The sequence below is a fragment of the Chelonoidis abingdonii genome, chromosome 25, assembly GCF_003597395.2.
Source record: "Chelonoidis abingdonii isolate Lonesome George chromosome 25, CheloAbing_2.0, whole genome shotgun sequence".
Lineage (NCBI taxonomy): Eukaryota > Metazoa > Chordata > Testudines > Testudinidae > Chelonoidis > Chelonoidis abingdonii.
Window position 1 is genome coordinate 19,251,656 of NC_133793.1, and position 5,204 is coordinate 19,256,859.

The 5,204-nt window shown below is 43.0% G+C and overlaps 1 pseudogene; it reads left to right on the top strand.

Annotated features, from left to right (window-relative positions):
• Window positions 1-559: 559 nt before the first annotated feature.
• Window positions 560-1,739, top strand: LOC116825248 (olfactory receptor 14A16-like; annotated as a pseudogene).
• The last annotated feature ends 3,465 nt before the right edge of the window (window positions 1,740-5,204 follow it).

The following is a 5,204-nucleotide window of genomic DNA, read 5'->3' on the forward strand; positions in this document are numbered from 1 at the left end:
CAAGACAGACAAAGAGAGGGGGAGGAAAGAGAGGAAACAGTGACTGCTTCAGGGTCACAAAAGTGACAGAGGCAAGACTAGAACTGAAGTCTCCTGACATTCACTGACTGACACAGAAATAGAAATAAAGTCACAGAGGGAAACCATACAACCTAACAGTAACTAAGCAATGGTACTAGCCCATTAGCACCCAGCAACGGGACTGCAGCTGGGATCTGGTGCCATAAATCAGTGTGTAAGTAGGCATCAGACCGTATGTGAGATGGGGGTGTGAATCATCACAGAAAAGCTGCCATGTGGGAAGCTGGGTGATTCTGTCCTGTATTTTTCAATTATGTGGGAATCAGACTATGCTGGCATTTTAGTATTTTAATTTAGTTGGCCAAGTTGCGAGCCTGCTGTCTTCAGCAATAGGGGCATAATTTTGGCTAAAATTGTTGGATTTGGGTTGTACTTTGTTCCATCATTCATGCTGCATTTGATCAAGCCACATCTTGGGCCAGATCCTCAGATGGTGTAAACTGACCCAGTTTCAGTGACTTTAAGGGAGCGACACTAATTTACACTCTTGTGATAACACACCAGAGTAGTGCTCTGGTTATGAGTGGTGAGGAGCCCTCACTTCTCCAGTCAATGGAAGTGACAAGTGCTGGGCACCTTTGGCATTGACATCATGAAATATTATGGAAAAGGGAATCAGAGTCATTCCCTCTCTCACTATAACCCTGACCCTTGCTCTTGTCTTTCCCTCCATAGCCATTGCACGATGAACTAAGAAAGAAAATGTCCAACCAAACCAACACAACTGAGTTCCTTCTCCTGGGATTCTCTGATGTTCGAGAGCTGCAGATTTTGCACTTCATGGTGTTTCTAGTGCTTTACTTGGCAGCCCTGACAGGGAATCTTCTTATCATCACAGCCATAGCTCTTGATCACCACCTTCACACCCCATGTACTTCTTCCTGATGTGTTTGTCTATCCTAGACCTCGGTACCATCTCTGTCACCATCCCCAAATCCATGGCCAATTCCCTTATGAATACCAGGTCCATTTCCTATTCTGGATGTGTCACCCAAGTCTTTTTCCTCATCTTCTTTGCTGAAGCCGACTTCGCCTTACTCACCATCATGGCGTACGATCGATACGTCGCCATCTGCAAACCACTGCACTATGATACTATTATGAACAGGAAAGCTTGTGTCCAAATGACAGCCAGTGCCTGGATCAGTGTAATTCTCTATTCTTCATTGCACACCGGGAACACATTTGCAATAATCTTCTGTGGAGGCAATAAGGTGGATCAGTTCTTCTGTGAAATCCCCCAGCTACTCAAGCTCGCCTGCTCTAACTCGTACCTCAATGAAGTTTGGGTTATTGTATTTGGTGCGTGTTTAACTCTAAGTTTCTTTGTTTTTATAATTGTGACATATGTTCAGATCTTGATCACAGTGTTCAGAATCCCCTCTAAAGAGGGCCGACATAAAGCCTTCTCCACTTGCCTTCCTCACTTCATTGTAATTTCCATGTTTCTTTCCACTGCTGCCTTTGCCTACATGAAACCCATCTCCAGCTCTCAATCCGGTCTGGATCTCGTGGTGGCTGTTCTCTATTCCGTGCTCCCACCAGTGATTAATCCAATCATCTACAGCATAAGGAACAAAGAAATCAAAGCTTCCCTGAGGAAACTGACTGGGTGGAGGTTATTCAACAGGAATAAAATGTCAGAATTTCTCTTATGAACTTGGATTTATCTGTGGTTTTTTTACAAATATATTCAACTGAAGACATTATTGTCTTCATGAGAATATAGTGTGTGATTTTTTGATGCAAAATGTTGTATTTACTGTGGTAAATCCACACTAGCTCCATTATACAAGTATAAGTAAAATGAAAATCTATCTTTTTCATGCTTTTATACTGCCACCCCTTACCATGTTATCTGAGTAAAATGAAATATAACCACATAAAATCAGTAGAAAGTACCCACTGGGCTTCATGGAGTCTCTGGTTCTTCTCCTTTTCGGGGGAGTCAAAACTTTTCTTGGGGTATGATGGCTTTGGGGTTTCTGTTTGTTGGTGTGACAGAGTGGGATACGACAGCATCAGATCATGAGCTGGGCTTTTTACTAGCTGGGTAAATATTGACATTGTGACTGCAGAAGCCTGGGCTTGCTCAATAGCAGGCTGTCACTCTTTGTTCATGGCAGCTCTCCTACCTGAGACAGGTGCATGTTACTTTGCTGGAGGACTATCACTCAGAGATATCAAGACTGAAGTCTGGGGCCTTTGATTTTTGTTGCCTGATGCATGAAACAAGTTTTTCGCTGTATAAGGAGTCTGCAAGTGATAGTGTGGGGGAGAATGACTGGTGGGTCTGGAAGTCTTAATTTTAGTACATGACAAAGAGACAGGGGACCTATTTAAGTGCAGAGTCCTACCCTGTGTCAGGTGCCAGCCATAATCACGTGTAAGAAGGACTTGCAGCAGTTTTATCTATCTAAATATTCCACATTGCAACTCATTACCAAGCTATCTGAGCACATTCCACATAAAATCAGTAGCCATATCAAAGCCCCTAGTAGATCTTGAGGAGCCAGAGACATTTTGTTCTTCCCTTCAGGATAAAAAATATGATTGTGATATCAGTGCAGTTGTTTGGTTCTTGCTTCTTTCTCAGATTTTTTTTTATTATTATTTTATCTTCTGGCAGAGACAATAACAGGTAGTTCACGTGTAGAGCTGGATGGAAATTTTCTAGTGAAATTGAGTTTTCTCCAAAAATGCTGATTCATAGAACTCAAAGAGTCAGAACTCACAAACTTTTGAGTTCCATGAATTTTCAGTGAAGCAAAAGCAGGTTGGTCACCAAGCCCTACCTGCCTGCCCAACTGGGGAGCCTGGTCTCTTAGGATTCACGGCTTCAGGGCAGCCCTGCCATGCCAGGGCTTTCAACTTCCCTATCACAGAGCAGGGAGACTGACAGCCCTGGGATTCCCATCTCTAACTGTGGCTAAGAAGCAGGGAGCCTGGGAATTTGTCTCAAGCCAGGGCTCTCAGGACTTCTGGGCCTCTCATTCAGGCTTTCTGTCATAACTATAATCTTTAGAACAAAGAGAGGGCAAAAGTGAATAGAGATATGTGTGGGGGGGAAGATCAGCCTAGGAAAGGAGGGAGACCTGATCCAAGAGAGTTGTGGCCTCATCACCTAATGTGCTCTGTTAAGTGCTCTGTTTCCTCCTCCATCTGATTTACCAATCTACTGAAAGCGTTGTTTGCTCCTCCTCCCTCCTGCGCACTCACTTCTCCTGTTCTAACAGGCCCCAGTCTAGGTCTTGGTTTAGGTTTTATCAGAACTTGGCTCCCATCGTACATTGGTGGTTGCAATGTGGTGCAATGCAGAAATCCCTGTGAAGGGTGCTTAACACAGAGACACTCAGTTCATGCTTGTATGCCGGCTGGAAGCATCCAGCTAGAGACATACAGCAGCAGAGTATTTTAAGGCACTCAGAGTTACAGGACAAGCTGTGACACAATCTTTCACTGTTCCGGGTCGCACCTCAAAATGTGACAATCACCTTTGTCCTGTTGGCTGTAACCATAATCAAAACAAATCTATGTAAGAGAAAGAGATTGGTAAAACAACACTCATGACAGGCAAATGCTAGGCCAAGGTCTTGGCATAAGTATTATCGCATCCAAACTCATTTACTATCCACAATTTAAACTATTAAATTAACCAACAAAACCCTTATTTTTACCATTCAACAATACTCCATCTTTATATTTCAGTATGATAATTCAGCATGCATGTATCATTTATACCATCCTAATTTGTTCATTAACCTTTAAATGTTATTTGAATAAGAGAGTTATAGGGACAATGATCTTTAATGTCAACATTTTTTATCTTCTCCAAAAATGGGTTTTTGGAGGACTTTTGCTCAAAGTCCTAACATCAGGCTTGTCAATTATTAAAAGGCCCTCTCAGTAATTTTGCCCATTGAAAGATCACTCCTCAAGATGCAGACACTACATACCTATCTACGTTAGGAATTTATACTGCCAACATCACCACGCTATCTGACCATATCACAGATACATTCAGTAGCTGTAGTTAAATACCAAGTGGATTTCATAAAGTATCTGCCTCTTCTTCTACATTGGGATAAAAAAAATCTGTTTGGGATTGTAAGCCTTGCTGGAGCTCTAGGCATAACTAACAGTGTGAACCAAAGGCTGTGAACCAAAGTAGGCTTGGCCTTGGCAGAATAGTAGCTCACCCGGTGTCAGCTAACCAAGTAAGCACATTCCTGACCAGAAAGAATGGTACAAAAATACACAGCTCTCTCAAGTAACTATGTAAATGTATCCCTAAGAGATAATGTAAGAACACACCGACCCCTCGTAAAGATAAGAAGGGAATGACAGGATAATGGATAAGGATGTTGTGTTCAGACTAGCAGATACAAGGATTAGGGTGGTAACTAACAACATCTTCAGAGTAAGACATAACAATGTATAGAAGGAGAAGTCATAGGAGGGACATCTTCATTCTGCTCTAGGCTAAGGGACAGGATCCTGGCGTCCTGACTGAACCAGTACCATTGTCACAGGCATGCATGTGTTGTGTACCTGTAGCTCCTATGGGCACTAATACCGTTCCTGGTCGAGCACCTTCACCACTGAACTGAGCCTGTGGTTTTCCTTATGAATAACTTCAAGGTCTCCTGAATCAGCACACTACACTCTCTGCTGGTGCAGCTAACACAGGAGCTCCAAGAGAAGCAGCACCTGCAGCATTAACACTCTGCAACACTTACAAGACTGATGACCCCCACCGCTGATTTGGTAAGCCGTGAGCTGCCCTCTTTATGGCTCACAACCTAAGATGGCAGAAATCTCTGAGTGAGGGAATTCCCTCATGTCACGCCCTCCCCTCCCCCAGAAATCCTCACAGAGTTTGACATGGTTTGGATGCAGTAAGTAATGTGTAAGGGCCGTCCATGTGAGATCAAAAAAGAAAGTGGGGATACATGGACTGGAATCTGTAAGACTAGGGCAGAGACTGTAGCCTTGGAGAATAATGAGAGTAAGAAATGTAGACTATTCCAAACTATGGGTATAGTCATTAGATGGCTATGACAACACGCCACAAAATTGTCAGGGCAAGCAGCAAAAAAAATAGAAGAAGCAACAGAAGCAAT